Source organism: Balearica regulorum, chromosome 4 (genome assembly GCF_011004875.1).
Source record: "Balearica regulorum gibbericeps isolate bBalReg1 chromosome 4, bBalReg1.pri, whole genome shotgun sequence".
NCBI lineage: Eukaryota > Metazoa > Chordata > Aves > Gruiformes > Gruidae > Balearica > Balearica regulorum.
Genome location: NC_046187.1, coordinates 78474336 through 78495344, shown reverse-complemented (window position 1 = coordinate 78495344; position 21009 = coordinate 78474336).

Below are 21009 nucleotides of genomic sequence, written 5' to 3'. Positions count from 1 at the left end.
AGCCTCTCTTACAAGTAACTGTGAAGATAAACAAGAAAAATTGTGAAGAACATCAGATGCACAGTGAGAGGTTGTGGCCACCCCTTCCACGAACTGCAGGAGAGAGTGGATAGTTGCTCCTGTTAACTGTAATCTAGAACATGAAAGTGTTCCACCAAAGGCTTGCATTTACCTTTCCCTGTGAACCCAAGGACTCACTGCATCCATGGTCCAAATATCACCACAACAGATGACGGTAGCATTGGCTTGAGGACGTCACCATACTTTCTGGCTTTCTTCAGTCTTCCTCTTCTGGGAAATGATAGCAAGCAATCAAGTGAGGAAATGGTGGACAAGGCTGGCAAGCAAAGTGCAGGGCGATGTAGACTTTGTAAGCAACAATACTGGATTAAAGGAGGCTCACTTCAAGTGTATGGGAGATAAAGACAAGAGGACCTGTACCGCCAAGGGTATTATTGAGAGTGGCCTTGCAGTGACATCAGCCAGCTCACCACTCATGGGTACATCCCGTCAGGGCTCAAGGACTTTTGCATGTCCAATTTCCCTAAGTATTCAATCCCTTGGTGGAAGAGGATCACATTAAAGAATACTTAGGGAAATTGGACATGCAGAAGTGCGATGTACCCACAAGTGCTGAGCTGGCTGATGTCACTGCACGGCCACTCTCAATAAACTTTGAATGACTGGGGTGACTGGAAGAAGTGCCTGAGGACAGGAGGAAAGCAGATGTCACTCCTATCTACAGAAAGGGCAGGAAGGAGAACCCAGGGAACTACAAGCTGGTCAACAAGCCTCACCATGATCCCTGGGAAGGTGATGGAGCAGCTAATCCTGGAAACCATTTCCAGGCACATGAAGGACCTCAGGAGTAGTCAGGCACGTGAAGGCATATGAAGGCATTAGGAGTAGTCTGCATGGATTCACAAAGGAGAAGTCATGCGTGACGAACCTGATACACTTCAACAATGAAATGACTGGCTTGATAGATCAGGGGAGAGTAGTGAACATTGTCTACCTAGACTTCAGTAAGGCTCTTGGTACTGTTTCCCATAAGATTCTGATAGAGAAGCTGATGAAGTATGGACTGGATGAGCAGAGAGTGAGGTGGACTGAATACTGGCTGAACCACTGGGTCCAGTTGTGCTGCCATCCTGAGGGTCCTTGACAGGCTGGAGAAGTGGGCTGACAGGAACCTTATGAAGTTCAACAAGAGGAAGTGCAAAGTCCTGTACTTCAGGAGAAATAACCACATGAATCAGTACATGCTGGGGACTGACCAGCTGGAAAACAGCTTTGCAGAAAAGGACCTCGTGATCCTAGTGGACACCAAGCTGACCATGAGCTAGCAACAGCAATAAAAGTCAACATACAACCCAAAAGCCTGTGCTTCATTAGGAAGATCATTGCCAGCATGTTGAGCGATCTTTCTCCTTTACTCAGCACTGATGAGGCACGTCTGGAGTGCTGGATCCAGTTCTGAGCTCCCCAGTACAAGAGAGACTTGGACATATGTCCAAGCACGTCCAGTAAAGGGCCGCAAAGATGACTAAGGGATTGGAGCATCTCTCACATGAAGAAAGGCTGAGAGAACTGGGGCTATATTGACTTGAGAGAAGATCCTCCTCATGGATGATCTTATCAATGTGTATAAATACCTAATGGGGGAGTAAAGAAGATGGAACCAGACTCTTCTCAGTGGTGACCAGTAGCAGGACAAAAGGCAATGATCACAAATTGAAATATAAGAAATTCCATTTAAATGCAAGAAAAAACATCTTTACTGTGAGGGTGATTGAACTGGAACATGTTGCCCAGAGAGGCTGCAGAGTCTCCCTCCCCAGAGATTTTCAAACCTAACTGGACACTTTCCTGGACAACTTTCTGTAGTTGGTGTTTCTCTGATCACGGATGTTGGAGTAGACAGTCTCCAGAGGTCCCTTCTGAGCTCAGCTATTCTGTGACTCTGTGATACTGTGCGCAGCCCCTCCATGTACCAACAACAAGGACCTCAGCTGCAAAGTGTTTTGCTAATTACTCCAAACACTTGGCCCCCCACTAAAAAAAAAAAAAAAAAAAGAAAAAAGAAAAAGAAAAAAGAGGATGTGCTGTAACCTTCTTTGTAATTGAAATTACTTCCTTAATGGCAGTAACCATGATACTAAACCAGGAAGTCTTGACCTCTCTTTCCACTGATAAGGGTATTATGGAGCTAGAGACCAATCTTTTCTGTCTGACGTCCTACCCTCCCCCTTCCCTTCTGCTTATGGGAAGAAGATGAATCTTTCCATCTGTGAATTACCCAATATAAATTATTCATGGAGCACTTTTATCAACCCTATTAGCTGCACACGAATCTAGGTAAATGTCAAGTCATCTTCGTTAATCCTTCATTCAGGCTGTTGGAAGTGATACTGCACTGAGCGGTAATGCATTTGACCTCCCAGAGTATTCACTTTGCCAGAGAGTCACATTTTGATGAGAAAGTCTAAGTGCTTCTCTGTGGCAGAGCCTGGACTCTATCCTTGCTGAATAATTGGGTAGTAGGAGGTGGCCCTGATGTTTGCATATTTTCTTCTGGATCATATATTTCTAATGGAGGCAAAAAGGACCTACTAACTCATCTCATGTCTATTTGTGTAATGCCTTCCCTAGTGTGTCCTGCTCTCCAATACATTTTAAGAGCTGCACTACTTTGCACTTCTCTGCCCTGGGAGATAACACACTATATTACATCTGGAAGATTTTTCCCAATAAGAACATATCCATTGGAACTAATCTTTCACTCTAACCCTTAAACAAGTTTTGTGACTTTAACAGGCCTAGTGTAGTGGATTTAAAATGTGTCACTTGCTGTTATCTTGCACAAAAGCTTTCCTTCTACAAAGACCTGAGTTCCTTGGAAAGAGACTTCAGCCCAAACCTGCAGCAATTTACAAGTGCTTGTCCCAAGGACTTCAACAGACTATTTAAGGTGAAAAAAGCCCCCACAAAAAAATCCCCCCAAAACCCACCCAGAACTCAGGTATCTACACTGGAACATTAGTGGGAATTGTGGTCATATGTATGCTAGCCTTCATAGCTGTAACTCCCTGATTCCATAGATTTTATACTTTGTCATGTGTTTAGTCACACATACTTTCTCTCCAGCCCAGTGGATCTTGAATTACTTCTTGGATGGTGACATGTTTTCCAGAGTTGTGGTAGAACAGCCTAGAGGTGAGCACACCAGCCACATATGTGGGACACATGGAAATTGAGTGGCACCAGATCTGGGCCAGGGAATAGAGCTCATGTGAGTGTTCCATCCTGCACAAAGGTGGGCTGGTTGTTTTTAAATCATACTTCAAAACAACTGTTGTCATGACTTGATTTGGTGAGCAAACCAATCCCACTGGTCTGTGTTAGGTACAGTCTGAGACCTATGGGAATGATTCCCCACATGAGACTTACAGATGGTTTCTGCACCAGCCAGGCTTGGGTGCAGAATCGGTGTCATGCCTCTCAACCCAGCCAGGACAAATCTATTGGGGGGCAAATGTAACACTGGAACTTCTGAATGCTCAAGGAATTTTTAAGTTAAAAACAATGCAAGATCTTTAGAATTGAGGAATCTGAAGAACATCGATTTTCATGATCATGGCTTTGAATTTAGGAACCAGCTTTCCCCACTTTCCATCTGTCTGGTATTTCCTGTACCTTACAATGGAGTCTGATGTGGAAATATCCATGCTTCTGCAATGCTAACCAAAAGTAGCCAACTTCGAGAGCTCTCTGCCAGCTTTCCCTCTGCCCAGTCATGAGGTTCTGTACTCTGGAGACTTCCCAACTTACTTGATGGTCTCTCTCACAGTGTTGATTTCTCACTGTGGTCATGCCTTACTGTTTCAGGTCTGGTGCTGAACAGCTTGCCCAAGGCTACATGGAGAGTCTGTGATGGGGCAAGAACATGAACGCCAGCTAATGCCCAAATCTTTAATCCGTCCTTCCTGTGTGTACTGTAGCTGTCTTGCAGGTTGGCACTGCGCTACATAAAAAAGAACGAAAACAGCCAGGCAATATGCTTTCCACTTCCAGGCTTTCCTGGTCTCTCTTCTTGTATCTTCCTTGTTGATCCCACATGTAAAACAGAGTAAATAGTGACTGATGCCAACTGGAGTATTGCCTTGGACATGAAATGATGCTCCCCTTTGGTATCCTGCTTTTCCATATTCCTTTTCTAATCTGCTGGCAAGGAAAGAAAGACCATATTAGAGCTACAGCTGTCCCTCTCAGATGAATGTAGGGACACAAGTTTGCACATACATTACTCTGTTTCTGCCAACTCCACAACAATAACAATTTGTGCTATAAGAATGGTAGAAACACAGGCCTTGGGGAGGGGGACTATATGATGTACAAGAAAGTTGTAGATACACAATGGGCAGGAGAACTATCTGAAATGGTCTTGAACACTTTCTACCAAATAGGTTATGAAGCACGCGAAGAATTCAAGGATTTATAAATCAAACCTGTTCATTTCACACTCTTGTCAGCAGGCATTTAAAGCTCAGCATCTCCTCCTTCCAGGCTGCAAGAACCTGGATTATATTCTCTGTAAAGCAGTACAGCTTTCTCAGCATAAAACAGAGCTTTTCTCTTCATCCATCTTCTCTGCACAGCAGAAAGCCTTTCCCACACATTTGACTAAGCATTTAAAGAGTAATTGTGAAGCGCCCAGCCTGAGTGAGCACAGGACGTAATGGACAGACTCCTATTTACATCAGTGCGTAAAGAAACTGAAGAGATTCGTAGGAAAAAATGCCCTACATTGAAGTTGGTGAAATATAAAACCACCACCTCTCATTTAGCACAGCTCTAAGCCAAAACCTGATAGAGATTGAACAAGTCCTCTGAGGAAGTAGGACGACATGCATGCCTGCTCCTATGATCTTCCCAGGCATCCAGAGCTGATTACTGTCTGAAAGAGGTTTTTGGTCTGACCCAGCACAGTCATTCTCACAGTCTCCTATTAATGGCAAACTGTGCAGAGTCAGAGATCTGCAAAACCACTATGCTAAGTCTGAGCACAAGCAGCCGTAGGAAAAACCAGTGGAGTATCAAGATCATAGCCTCATGACTTCCAAGCAAGTCAGAGATGCAGCATAGCCCTGAGCTGTGCCAGCTGGTGTGAAGGGAACTCTGACACAGCATTATGTTGAATGCATGGTGGAAACAAAAAGCATTATTAAAACTCTCGCTTGGAGAGCCTGAAGGGTCTGGCTGGTGAAAGCTACAGCTACCTTCTCCTGGTGCCCTGCTTTCAGCTGGGATAAAGTTAATTTTCTTCCTAGTAGCTGGTACAGTGCTGTCGTTTGGATTCAATATGAAAAGAATGTTGATGACACACTAATGTTTTAGTTGTTGCTAAGTATTGTTTATAATTAAGTCAAGGACTTTTCAGCTTCCCGGACCCTGCCAGTGAGGAGGCATGAACCTTCCGCAGGAGGTGCACAAGAAGCTGGGAGTGTCCATAGCTGGGACAGCTGACCCAAACTGGCCAAAGGGATATTCCATACCATATGACGTTATGCTCAGTATATAAGCTGGGGCAGGGGCGTTGGCTGGGGAACACCACAGATTGGAACTAGCTGGGCATCAGTCAGCAGGTGGTGAGCAATTGTGCTCTACATCACTTGCTTTGTATATTATTATTATTATCATCATCATCATCATCCTTTTCTTTCCTATTAAACTGGCATTATCTCAACCCCCAATTTTTACTTTTTTTTATGCTCTCCCCCATCCCACTGGGGTAGGTGAAGTGAGCAAACAGCTGTGTGGTTGTTTTAGCTGCCTGTTGGGTTAAACCACAACACCTGGGGAAGGGGATTTGCCATATGAGGCGTGCTTTCTTAAGAGCTGTGTGAATGCTACGAACCTTCAGATGAAAAACCCAGCACTGGAGCCTCTTTCCCTTCTCTGCCTGGAAAGGTGCTGATAATTTCTCCTGGATTCTCTCTTCTGTCCTGTACTTGCTTTGCTTTTGTTAGTTAAATTCACCTTTGGTTCCATTAAACAATTTATGACTTAAGCTGTCCTCATTCTTAAAATACATGGACCAAGAGGAAAGTACTACAAGCACTCACTTACCTTGACTGGCCTCCAGGAATGTCAGTGCTATAGTGGCTTGCGTTTAGATGTTATGATTAAGCCAGGGACTTCAATTTCACACTATATACAGTCCTATCTTATTATCTGTACTTTATGGATGGGGAAATGAATGTGTTGATAACCAGGATGCCTAAAAATCATGCAGGGAGGGGAGAAGGCAAGAAACTGAGTCTTCTTTTCAAGAAAAAAAGATGATCCCCAGAAATAAGCAATTGAACATGGCTGATAGGATATACAGACCACAATCCCAAAGATACATATATGCACTTTTTTTTAGCTCTGTAAGTATCTAGATAAGCCTATCTGGTAGTAGCAGCAGCTGATCCAGTGACATGTGCAAAGCTCAAATCCACCAAATACGAGATTACACTTTACATTGAAAAAGCATCTTTCCCTTAGGATAGCATACCATTTTGCAACTATTAAATATTAACTCAATATCACACTAGCCCACTGCATGTGTGATGTGTGAGGGGGTGAGTAACTATATTTTGTATGACACCCAAAAGCAAGGACGGAGAAACCCACAGTTGTGGATTATGTTTTCTGCCCCTGTCATAAATGCTAAAGACCTTCAAATCTATATATGCTCTTGACACAAGTGTAAGCACATGCCTGCGGTGGAAGGATGTGAACAACTCAAACTGGAAAGTTGTGGAGAAATAGGGCAGTAAAGGGACTGGGAAAGACTTCAGTATGCCTCCCACCTCTGACCTTATATCCCCATGTTATTGTGGGCAGATTGCTCAGTCTCTCCCAGGATGTTTCCCATCCCTGACACAGGAATATAAGTCTTTATCTTCTTTGCCTGGCTGACCTATTCCCACTACAGTCCCCCAGGATGGGAAGTAGTTATTATTTTGAGTTTGCAAAGTGCACAGCATGGAAGGGCCCTAGGCTCCAAATGCCACACTAGTGTAAGCAATAACAAAAGTCAAACAGTTCTTTGCTTCTCATTTCACAGAACTGGCCACAACAGAGGAAATAATGTCTGGTTTGCTACCTCTGACAGGTGGAAAAATCTCACTTCTTTCCCAAAAGACTTTATCAGTAATCAGGAAGGAAAGCTTTCATGCTGGAAAGCCAGCTTGTGTACCTAGTAGAAAGACACGATTATATCCAATCTTGAAGCCAAGCCATCGATACCCGATATATGAGTCTGTGTCTCTTGGGTGTGAGGGGCTCCGGGAGCTCACACACAGGTGAACCCATTGAGTGGCCAAGTGATTACCCTACGACAGCAAATCGCAGGAAAAGGAAACGCTTGCTGCAGACTAGTGCTTCACAGAGATAACAAATGCTCGCTGCCTCCAGATTGGGAGGGTTGCAACCTGCTCCACAGAGAAGAAAAGACCATCTTTTAGCCTGTCAGCAACAAGGAGACAGATGGTCTTTTATGCACTAATCTTTCTCTACACCCCTAGAAAATCAAGGGATTTTGTCAGTGAGAAACTACATGGCCAAACTTACTTAAAAGAATGTATTGCAAAACGATTTGGGTCATTATAGATTAGGCAAGCTTCCCACTTCTCTGGAAAAACTAAACAACTCTTTAAAAGAGCTGTGTCAGATGATACAATCCTCTTTGATACACTCTGTCCCCTGGTGGCATCTCAAAAGGGACTGTATACAGAGAGCGACCGATTCTCCTCTCTCACACCAGTGACAATCAGGGGTAATGCTGTTGGGAAGACACAGGGGCATCGGGCTCAGAGTGTCAGAAGTGACTGAATTTTGGGTGCTAGTGATGGCATTGAGCAAATAGCGCTCAAGGGATGCCTATTATACAGCGACTCTAACAGCAGCCTCCAATTTTCCCCTTTTTTTTCCCTCTCTCCTCTTCCCTGTTGTGATCTAAAAGAGATTGGAAATCAAGTCCCCAGAGGTGAAAAGCTAAAGCACAAGCGTGCATTAGCTACCTTGTCTTATTTGCTTCTCCCAGGTGCTCCCTATTGCAAAAGTTTCATTCATTACATTTGAAATCCGATCGTTGTCAATTCTGTGCATAAAGGGAAAGGAAATTGTTAGAGCTAAACAAATGATTTCATGATTACTGATTTCTTCAAAGACTTTGCTGTATTTCACAGCTACCTTTTCCTGAAATTTGATGCCACAGACTGATCAGGGATATTAAAATGTTGTCCATATTGCTTATTTATGACTGTTTGTAGAGGTTGCATGACCTCGATGCACCACCTGGATGACCACGACCAGCCAAACAGTCAATTTCTACCATCTGCCGGCACAGGTCACTTTGGAGTTCACTTTATAATCACTTTTGATCTGTATATTTTTTCATAATTTCTCAAGATTTAAAGCCAGAGGGCTTTCTGAGGTCATCTAAGTTTCCCAAATTTCAGCTGGTTTCTCCTGGGTAAGTTCAGTAACTTCTCTTTGATGAAAATAGTTGTGTTTCCTGAACCAGTAACAAAGAGAGGATGAAAGAAGTCATTCTGTGAGCAGAGGAGCTAACGAAACCAGCTTCATTATAGATTCGTGCCTTCACAGCACCAACTCTAGCTCTCCCTCTGAGACTCTCAGTTTCTTGCTGGGTGAGAAACAGTGTGCGTTATGCCTATTTCAGAGCTATACGTGCCAGCTGGTGGGCCAATACCTGCCTGGCTGGCCAGCTGCCACCAGATAAATTGTCCAATGTGAGTTTTTACTGTCTTTTCCATTTAGAGGGTGCTAATTCCCTTCTCTTTCCTCCGCCCAACAACAGATTTCACCGCCCTTGTGGATATTGAATTCTCTCCGAATCTCCTACTTACTCCCCTTCAAATGTGATTGGGATTGACTAATGAGTTTCAAAAGTCGTGAGGAGATGGAGGGAGGAGCAGGAAGACACTTGGTTTTTGTAGACATAAGATCACACAGCTATGTCTTTTTAGAAAGTTAATAATGAATGCAAACACAACTGAAGAAGGAATGAATTAAGTTAATGGAAGAATGTTAATCTTTATTCTTCAAGCTCTGGGGGAAAAAAAAAAAAATCACAGAAAGGAAAAAAACCCATCTCTATTACATTAGCTTGTATTCTCAAGCAATAGGACTTAGGTACTGACCCTCAGCCAGGGTCAGTAGCTGGCCCTGCCCATGTTAGATTTATATATACGTATCAATACAATAAAATGAAGCATGAATCCTTGCTGAAACAACAGATCAAAAAGCCAGTGGGTAGATTTTTAATTTATTTTTTTTTTCTTTTCTAGGTAAGTGTTTGGGAATTGTGATTGCCCTAGTTTTAAGCTACCAATGCAGTCATGTAGCTTTATGTATTTTTGAGAGATATACACTGGATGCACCAGCCACCGCAATGCTCCAGTGTTTCTTACAAGCCCTCCTTTAAGGGCTCGACATCTGCTGTGAATTCATTGCCCTCCCCTGTGAAACACTAGCCTTTCTTCCCACATTCTGATTTCACAAGCCCTTCAGCGGCATTGTCAGAAGCTCTAATGCTTCACTTTTAGGTGGAGGAAAGACCACACAACTGTGTTTACGTAAGAAATCACAGGCGGAAAGTAATCACCTAGAGGCAAATTTATTTTGCTGGTATACCAAAGTCTAAATCATAGCAAACCTTGCAGAACTGGCAGGGAGCAGGTTGGAAGGAGATGTGAAAGTAGGTGCAGGAGGGGAAAACCAGCTGCAAGGTCTCTATAAAAGGTTCTCTCTGGAAAGGGACACTTCAGTTTTACGAAGTTGGTGTTCTCTGAGAATATCGCCCAATGCCTATACGTACAACAGGGAGAAATTTGGGGGTGGTCTTTTATCCGCAATAGAGGCACTGAACTAGTGCCCGTAGGGGAGCTGCTCTGTGATCCAACACATTCAATAGCACAACATCGTTAAGTTGCCTGTTGGTACAAGAGAAAGAAATTAGAAATTTTATTAGCTATATTTATGGCACCTCCTTTTCTGGGATGCTCCAAGAAGAGTTAAAACCTAATAAGCACTGACTATAACATAGGACACAGAAACCTCTATGTGATTTTATAACATCCCTTTCTCTGAGGTACAATGACTTCCAGAGGTAAAGAGCTTTTCCTCTACGTTAGGTTTCTGCACTGATGCAACTGTGTTTCTTGCATTGATATCGCATGAGCACAACCCCATATTATATCGATGTGCTGCAGTAGTCAGAAAGTGGTTTCACTTGAGTACCCTCAAGTGGTTTCCCTCTGATACCCCAGAGTAATGAGGGCTTGCACTGATACAGTCACACAGGTGTTGCCGCATTTTTTGTTTAAAAGCCACATTTTCAGTGGCCCACAATTTGGATCTCTGAAGAACCAAGGGCAACTAAAACTCAAACATGGAAAGCTGAACTGCATTTGTTGCAGTCCGAGTAGTGACAACCCCAGGATTTTTTCAATAAAAATTCCGTCAGTGTGTGATGGTCTGTAACCACAGCAGCGCATCGCTGCATAGATCAATTTACAGGTACTTACCAAGGAGAAACAGTCATTGCATATTTTATTAATATTTGTTTAAAGCAAGCCAACTATGCAATATATGACTTAAATAATATGCCACCAGTCCAAAATATTGATTTCCTTTTTAAATGAGTGAGAATATATACCTGAGTTCTCAGCTGAGAACTGGTTTGGAAAAAAAAAAAAACAACCTGCTTCCTGCTTTCAGTTCCCAAATGATGTGGGATTTTTTCAAGTAGGCATGCTGCAAAATCAGAACAGCAGCAAATGCCGCATTATAGGAAGTGCATCAAGAGAAAAACCCCAAAGACAAAAACTTGCTTTATGTCTTATTCATAAAAGGGAGAAACTATGAAATCATATGATTTTTTAACTTTAAAGTGCTGGGGAATTTTAAACAATCTGCCCTGAGTGTGGCGTTACATTGTACCTCAATGGGTACCGCTTATAACTGAAGCTAAATTTCTCCCGACTTCAAGGGAGGTAAATCAGCCCAGAATATGGCCCAGAATCTATCTGCCTAACTGTCTGACTGTCACTTACACTATTCCTTTAAATATTTTTCTGTTTTAATACACCTGGGGTTTCTTTCTTACCTTGAAATTGTCCTAGAAACTTTAATCATTGCACAGATTACAATAACCATTTCAAATTAATGCTATAATTCAGCACATACAGGTTTTCAGAAAACATTATCACCCCTACTGAAACAAAACCTGCACAGCCTTAAGTGTAATATTGCTATCATTTTGCTGTAATTAACTGCTGAAGATCTGACTTAAATTTATGAAGACACAGGTCAAGTTAATTGTCTTGTTGCTTAGCAAAAGAGAACTCAGCAGGGTTACTGGAGCAGCAGCTACCTATGGTTAATAAAGATTTTGAAATACTGGTTTCTTGAGACCAATAGAGCTTCAAAAATATGATTTCCCACAGCCTGCAGAGTTCCAGGAACAATGACTTGTTTCTAAAACGTCTGCAGATGAACAATGAAGTTGCTGCAATTATGTCCAAAGGCTTGTAAAAGAGCAACACAAAAAAGAAAACCTCAGGAGGTTGAAGATTTACAGTCTGGACCTCCTTTGTTTACTCAGAACAAGGTGCATAAATACCAGATGAGCTTTTTTTAAAAAATAAAAAATAAAAAAAACCCCGTTTTAAAATACAAGCTTATTTTCCAAGGGGAACAAAGAGTTGATCCCTAAATGGAGTATTATGAGTCAGACACCTGGTTAGTTTTAAGGTTTTGGCTCCTAAGTCTTGTTTATATGAATATTTTACTTCTTATACTAGCATAGTTCTATCTCAATATGGGAGTGATTTTTTTTTTTTTTTTTTTTTGGGTTAGACAACCCCCTTTTCCACTCCGGCAGGAACAAGGATGTCAGTGTCACTGTCCTGGTCTGAATTCACAGTCGTAACTTGAAGAGTTTAATTATCCTTTGTTGGCCCATCCATGGGAATTTGGAGTTTAAAAGTCAGTCCCTCGTCAGTGGAATTTAGGTTGTATGAAGACAGATTTCTAAAAGTAGCAACATATCTACATCTGTGGCCAAATACCTGAGCTTAACAATCAAGTTTGCTAATCAATGAAAGGATGGTTATATCAATCTGCAATTTGTTAGTCATGCAAAATAATTAATACCCTAGTTTTGCACTGACCATCTTTGCTTATGCAAAGAGCAGGTAAGTTTAACTCCATACATCTAAACATAAAGAAGCTAACTAAAACTGTAAAACTTATAACCCTACCAATGAATCTGTTTCTCCAACAAATTATAAAAGAAAAAGAAAGAGGGATGTTGCTGCTGTTTCAGCCTTGGAAGCTGCAGAGGTACCTGAGGAGCCAGGGGAAAGACAAAAGTCTGGAAACAGATGGGGACTGGTGTCCTGATTCCGGCCCAGACGTCGTAACAGTTGAGCTACAAGTGGGGTTTTGGCCCTTCGTGGAAAGGAATATTTCAGTTACATGTAAACTAAAGCTGAATGAAAAACAAGCTAGAAATGAGAAGAACAGTGTTAGCTGCATCTATTTTTCTGAAGGAAAATTATCTGCCTATCACAGACCTCTGCCTTAGGATGAGAAGCAAATCCTCCAGAGGTACTAATTTCTCTACATCAGCTACTGAGAGTCCGGATAACCACCTTTGCAAGGTGCCAAATTTTTGGAGAGCTGCAACAGCCCAAGAACACACCTGATCCCCTGAGCCTCCCTGGCCTCCCCTTCAATCTTCACTGTCCTCTGCAGCCCTGAGCACAGCCATATAGAGTGAATAATCCTGTTACTTGGGGAGATCACGTAGATTCAGGAGGACCATTTTTTCCTATATAATTTCCTCCTCCTGTTTCTAGTTTTCATGATGTTTCTGGAATAGACACTGGTGATGTGGGTTTATATTCCTTTGCCCTACCCGAAACTGGCTGCAAACAGATTTATCTCACTGTAATATAACCAAATAAATTAGCATCCAAAAGAACTTTCTATCAAAGCCCACAAGCCTAGAGGCACAGGAAAATTGGTATTACTGCAGAAGACAATTATTTGGTTTAAGACAGATAAAGATTCTGCAGGGATTTGATACTAGCTTAAAATTTGCAGGGGCGTTATAGCTATAAATCAGGAGGAAAGTAAAAAGCCTCAGATGGTCCAATTTGCTGACAATTTTTCCTCCGCATTTATTTTAAAAAATATATCTAATAGCAAACAAGGTTTGTTACTGTTGGATTTGTTTGTACTGTGATAGCATCTAAAATACTGCTGGAAGCTTTCCAAATTCAGTATAAGTTTCAGTACGACTCTGAAAAGTGTACGTTACATCCCCTTCATGCATCTCAGAAGAGTGTTGCATGAGAAAGAAATCTCATTAAAGGACCAGATATTGCTGTCCTGACTTTGAGCAAATACTGGAATCTGGGTCCTAGTCCAGGTTTTGGAAAAGCAATTAATTATTGCAGGTGCTTCAGGTATTAGGTGCTCAGCTAGATACACCTTGAAGAAGGCTGAATTTCAGAATATGCTATGCTCTGAATATAATTAGTGGCTTTCAAAAATCTTGGCTTTTCTGGTGCTCTCTGATGAGGACTGCATCTTAAATTCCCATGGATGGATTTATTTTATCAGCCATTTGGGTTTTATTTATTTGTTGGACTGCTATTGTTTGGGTTGGATTTTTATAGAGACCAGGACCTAAAGGTCATTCCTAAAAGGCTATATTATATGGTTTAAGTATTTATTCCACTGAATAGTAATATGGATAATTTTGGTGAAAATGAAAGCTGAAATGCAAATGTCACTCTGATCCCTTGATAGGGGTTTGAGTGTGTTCACTTTCCCTTTAAACCATCCATTTTCCAGTCAAAGAAAACCATCTCTGACAGATCTGTGATCTGTTCCAGCAGGGGAGATCTGTATAATTCTCATGTTGGCATCAGAATTGTATTTCTCCTATAGAATTAACCACTCAATCATCAAATAATACACTGCTACGCAATATAGTTGTTTGACTACTGACATTTTTTATACATAACGCTTTTATTTCAGATAAGCCTAATTGCACTCTGCTGTACCCTTTCAAGATACACAGTAGGGTTTTATTCTCCTAAGCACAGTGCTCTGAAAAGTCTGACCCAAGATTTCTGAAAATCTCATCATAATTTCAAAAGACTTATAACTGCCTTCATTTAGTCCCAATATTAAGCTTACCTTCTTGTATCATTCGTCATAATTTCCTGACAGTAAGAAAGATGAATCCACTTGGGTATTGATATAAAATGAACTTGGATTTTTAAGCCTAAAATTAACTTCTCGGATTGATTTCTATGTCCCTCGCACCCTTCAAACAGCATGCACATAAAGATGTAATATCTGTACATAAAATTGTCAATGTATGGAAATATTATGTGTGTGACAAAAACAACGGAAAAATTATGAGCCTAGCTTTTTCTCAGGCTCTTTCTAAATATCTTTTTGCCGCAGAATGTTACCCCACTTGGTTGTAGTGTGGGTCCTAGCTGCCATTTGTGTGTCTTGCTCTACATAGTGTCAGCCAGCAGCAATTCAGACCTTAGAGAAAATTATATTTTCTCCTTTAGTTTGCTCTGTTTCAGTTTTCTATCAGTAGCACATTGCTCATGGAGTGGTTGTCCCAAAATGTCATAGCTGGAAACGGTGAAAGATCAAAGCTCTGGCCAAAGAGATGTGGGATTTTGTGGGGACTCAGGGTGGGAGTGTGTGCTCCCACAGGGTTGTACTGTCTGCATTTCTTTTCTTGGTGTTCCCGATCCCTCAGGGATCTGTGCTTTGTTTCTGCTTTAGTAGTGCTGCTATGCACGTAACTATTGGATGTTTCCTCAAGGATCTCAGGCAATCTGGGGTAGTAGGGCCAATTTACAGATCTTTAATGAATTATTTTCAAAAAATGTTGCTTGAAGCACAGCTGGGATGTTTACTGCCTTGGATCTCAAGCTGGGAACATGTCGGAGAAGAGAAGTTCTACCAAAGGGAGGTTCTGGCTTATTTCCAGGTGTAGGTTTTTGTGACAATGTGAAGTTTGTCCATACTGTCACCAGCAGTAAAAATCCACCTTATGTGGATACAGGCATCTCCCTTTGCTAGTAGCGTAGTCATGGCAACATGGAGCTCAGTCTCTGCTGCCCACTGAGCATCTATCTGTCTTCTCCTTTCGGCTCCCTTGGGGTGAGATCACCTAAAAGTTGAAAGGCCCCTTCATCTGTATTCTTTTTTAGATTATTTGATTTTACAGCACGTATTGTCTCAGGCACTGTTTTGCTGGATTTTTTCTGTGTCTCTACAGCAGCGATGAGCTGACTGTGTGCAACCCCACAGAGCGCATACAGGACCGCTCCCATCTAACTCGGTGCGGCACATCATTCTGAAGGCCACTTACTCTGGGATCTTCTCCTGCCACAGTGCAAGACAGACATCTCCAGCGTGCACCAACCTCTTCAGTTCTGAGCCACCATCTGAAAGCATCTCTTCCTTCCATCTGAGTAGATATTAAGCTCTGTATTAGATTGTCCTTGTCTTATACTTGCTAGCTGGAATGAGTCTGCCAGCCATTGCAGGCTAAGAGTATTCTTCCTCCTCTCACCAAATGGTGATTTTCACCTTCTGGTAGCTACTTGTGACACTTCAACCCTCAGTACACAGGTTGGTAATGAGAAAAGAGACTTCAGCTCTGCTTGAAAGCCTCTGAATCCTTTCAGGTTATCTCAGGATTGACAACTACCCATATTCAGAAAGTCATGATCCATGCCTCAAAAATCAGTGCTGAACTCTGCCACCTCTGTTCTCAAAACCAGCAAAGGAACAGAAGTACCTCTTCTTCTATAGGCATCTCCGTGTTATTCAGGTTGTGAGATGGTGTCCACCAATTATAGAGGGATCCTACCTTTGGGGATCCTTGTGAAGTACAAGAGGCTGAATCCAGGTCTCTCTTTATCAGTTGAGGATCTAGCTGCTACCCTGCAGTGTCGCAGCCCTGGGAATGTGGAAAAGGTCAGTCCTCACCCCAGTCCTTCTCTACTTTTTCGTTTCATCTCTTCCTTCCACTCTGTACCCTGCCTCTTCCTGCTCTTTACCTAGATTTCCTTTTATTCCCTTTTAACTGCAAGACTCAGCCCTTCTGGTGGCTGCAGTCAGGGGAAAATCCTTATAATGACATATTCAAAGAGGTTTGACGCTCTACAACATAAAGGGCAAAGTCTGGGAAGGGCAGAGTGATGCAGCACAGATTCTGGATGTCAGACAACATTATCAAAGGGTAAAGTTTAACATAATTCTAACCATGTGTTTTATACTTCAAAGCAAGCTTTGCCCTCCACTTCATTCTGTGCTTCAGATGGTGATCAACCAGATGCATTTGTGCTTCCAATGTTTTTATTTGATAAATCCTTGCTACTTTCTCTTTTCATTCCACTCTAGCCCCCACTTTTATCAGTATCTTCTAGTCTCAAAAACTGGAGAGAAAATAGTTCCTTGACACTTGAGAACTATTGCCCTCTTCTCCCCTCATTTGTAGATAAAGTTACGTATTAACTCCTACATTCATTAAGATTAGGATTTTAAAATATGCAGGCCTAATTGCATCTTCTTTCATAGTTAAGTGTCCAAGTTAGTGCATTTTAGAAATGATGAGCCCCTGTGAGTTTAGATCAAGTCAGTTAGTTATCTTTGCAATTAAAACCCATTGTTTTGGGTGTTTTTAATCTTGGATTGCATTTTGCATAAGCAATTATGGCCCAAGGCCAAACTTTTCAACAGCGTTGCACAAAGCTAGGCACCCATTCCTATATTTAGCATACAGTTAAAATGATCTAGTCTTCAGAGGTGTTGAACACCCTCAGATTCTAGTGTTGCTTCTGGGATGTCCATATGCTCATTACAGGAGAAATTCATGCAATGTTTAGATAGATGGACTAAGGTACCCCATTTCTACTGCCTAAATCCATACCTAGACACTCAACTAAAACAAATTCCTCTTTATTTTTTAAATACCTTTCTAGTGCATAGTGAATAAATTGATAAAAATGGAGACTTTTTTTCAATGACATTCATACAATATAACCATTTGGTACCTTTTCAAGCCTCAATATAATTGCCCACACTTTATTCCTTCACTGCAGCTGTGTTCCTGACTGTATTTCATGGACTGTTGAAGTGCATTCTCTGTTTTCTTAATATTTTGGTGCTTTTGGGTCATCCAGTTCAAAGTATCTTACCCCATTCCACCTGCTTTTGACACCTTGACAACAGCTAAACCATAGAAGAAGGAAATTACAGTGATGTTCACATCTGCTTAGGCTTTAATGCTTTTGAGTATAGTCCTTATTGCAAAGAATAAGCTCCTGAGACACTTTAAAAAAAATAATTTAAAAAAATCAGTCCAAATCCTCTCTCTGGTGTCATGATTTTCAACATAGGTACAGTACAGCACAGCACAGCACATTTATTTGCGCAAATGTGGCATTTTTTGCTTCAGCACATTAAAAAAATACAGTTGTGCCTTTCAGTTTTAATCTTGGGGGGGGGTGTTTCTATGAATTGCAAATGGATAAAAGGCACCTCAACTTTTCTGATGTCTTTGTGTACCTAGGGACTTATATGACCCGGTATCTGTACGTTTGCTATTAACTGTAGTTAAGATATCACTAGCAGAGCTCATATTAGCAGATACAAGCCACAATAAATATTTTTGGATATTTTATTTGAAGGAAGGTTGGCGGACTCTTTGCAAGCATGCAGACCTCCAGCAGCTCTGCTTGGCCTGACCAGCCCAGTAAATTAAAAGCCCAGACTCCAATCATGGCATGAAACCACTTTCATATCAAAGCCTTTATGTGTGCTATTTTGTTCTGAAGGTACTTATGTTTGTGGCTTCTATAAATGCTATTCCTCCCTTGGGACAACTGACTTACACCAGCTAGCAAAGGTCCTCAAGGAACCAGACATTTATCCAGTGAGCTCTGCCTGTGACCTTCTTATCTCACATGTCTTCATGTATCTTTCTGCCACAGCCAGCAGTTGAAGGCGATATATCATCCAATTATGCCAGCTAGCCACTAGCAGAAGGTTTATATCAGATGGAGACATATGGCTAATATCCAGGATATTTGCAATAGAACCCAGGTGCAAAGGGATCATATCGGGGGGAGAATCAGGCCATCATTATTTTTTTAAATGACCTGTAAATATTAGGTCAGTTTGTTGGCTGGCAGTACTGTGGCACTGATTTCAGTGACAGTTTTTGATCTGTTATCTTTAGATCCCAGCTGGATTCTCAAAGCTAACTGTTGACAGCATATTAACTTTGTTATGCTTTTCAAGTGAAATGCAAAAGATCAACAACAAGAATTTTTTGCATTTTAATACAACATTCTTTGCTTTGTTACACTCACATCTATTTTCCTATTAGCTTTAGAGAGAGGTGGACAGCAGTGGAAAGCATATTGGCAGACCTAACAGGATCACCGTAAACAGAAAACAGAAATGTACTGGCTGGACGGAGGGTCTCAGATGTGATTTGTGTAGATTTGAGCCAACTTTGAGCATACAGTAAAAACACGTTAGGAATCTTTCATCCAATTTTCTAACCAACCAGGCTGCAAAATTTTTTCCTTCTTCACTTAGGAGCCTGGAAAGGATCTGACTACTGAAACTAAGTGCTCAAGGGCTTTCTCACAACCACCTAAGGCAGTGGCTAAGATTCCTATTCACTTCAGTGGGACCCCAAATAAATTTTTTTCTGTGATAACCTTGTATGCTTTGTCTGTGTTTTAGCCATATCAAAGGGAATAGTGGAAATGCTATGGCTCTGCTGACACTTTAGGCACTACTCCAGGCAAATGTAAAGGAGTCAGAAGTGAAATCCAACTTACAATTCACATTTTCGTATCTCAATCCTAACTTGTTTTTTGACCACTAAGGCAGAAAAAAAAAAAAAGGTAATATCCTTGCTGTCAGTAAGAATATCCATGAGTCTCTCAGTTCACATTATATACCTGAGTCATTTCAACAGCCGGTGTGATTTAAGAATGACCTAGAGCAACACATTATTTGGAAATGATGCCCCTGGTACAGGGATGTACGTCCATGCCGCAACTTGACAAGTTTTTATCTCCACCACAGGGGAGAGTTTAACTTTGCATCACTCCTACATGACATGACTGGACAAACACATTCTACTGAGTGTTCTTGAACTTCATTTCCTCTTTGCTAAGATCTCACTGCCTTACCTACTGCAGCTTCAAGGCAAAAAGCAAAGAGGACAGCATTTACAGCCCCTCCTGCTCCAGGAATGCGGAAAAAAAAAAAAAAAAAAATCACGTTATCACTTTATGTCTATAAAGCAGTATGTGGCTTGATTTACAGGCTATCCTGCAGAGAACATCAGAGGAAGGGAGAGCTCTCCTTTGACTAGTGAAAGTAACAGAAAGCTTTGGGAACTTACAGAAAAGACAACTCATTTATGAACATGCATCTAAAATCTCAGTGACTGATCTAAGGTCATTGTCTAGGTTGTCTCAGTAGTCGATGGAAAAGGGTTGGCACCACTGGAAGTATGATTCATCTCATCCTTAGATATGGATTTCAAATAGATGGGACGTTGCCCCTCTCATTGGCTACAAATATGTCTTAAGCGAAAAAGCTACAATAATACTATTTCAGTATATATACATTTTAGTATCTATGCAGTACCTTCATAGATAGCAAGTCATCTGCTGGCCTAGCAGAGCAGCCCTTTATGGCCTGTGAAGGTGCATTAGAAGAAAAGGTTGAAAATCTTTTCACCCATTGAATGACTCCTGTTGTTTTTGAGTCAAGCCTTCAGCTAGATAAATTGAAATGTTTCCTTTTGAAAAAAAAAAAAAAAAAAATCTGATGTGTCATCCAATCAGCAAAGATGGGAGAATATACATTGAAGAAAACAGCAGCAACAAGTCTTCAGCAATTATGTTTGCCACACCTAGACAGAAGGGTAGAATGAGCTGTGAAAAAGAAGTCACAATATTTCTCCTGCTTATGTGAATCTTGAGCTGAGGATGGTCAAGATTTGTGGGAGGTGTTTTGTTTCTGTATAGTTTTGATCTCATTTGATTTGATTTTGTTTAGCTCTCCTGTTTGAGTACAAGATGCCAGCTTGTTGCTGTTGATTGAAGGTACGTGTGCTTTGGCAGCAACTTCCTAAGGAATAGACATCAAAATTCATGGAAAACTGACTCAGTACTGCCCTGCACCTGGCAAGATGATGATGCAACTGAAGAGGTAGGTTTATGGTACTTGCATTTCCCTTTGTGTGTTTGTACCTACACTCCTGCTAAGAATTTATCACCTCAGCAATAGTTTTAGGACACATTTATTTCTCCTATGTCATCACATATTTACCCATCCTGTTAGGACTGGTGCATGCTCCATATCCACAGTTTCTCTATTGCCCAGCTTAGATCATAGTATTGCTTTGTGTATTAACCGTTTTTCTATTTTGTCACTTCTTTTCATCTCTCCTTGCCCCATCCTACAGCTTGCCTTGAGGTGAGGTCAGATGTGATGTTTGTTTTCTCTACTTCGTTATGCCATTGGTGACATCGGAGGGTTCAAATCTGATACTTCAAGGCCATTCCTGCCTCAGCAAACTCCCATGCCATGAAGTGTGTCATTCATATCGGGAAGGAGCATCAACAGCTACTCCAGGAACGCCACCTGAGTAAGGATGTGATTTTTGACTCTTTGTTGGAGCCATTAGAGCAGAGCAGATACCTTCTAGAGCTCTGGACCCCTGTAGAGACTGCCTAATTAATGACAGCAGCCTCTGTCAAAGAACTGGGTGCCCCCACTAGCGGGCAGAATTCTTACTCCAATAATAGGTGTCAAGAAGAGTGTGTCATCTTCCCGTCCAAACATGGT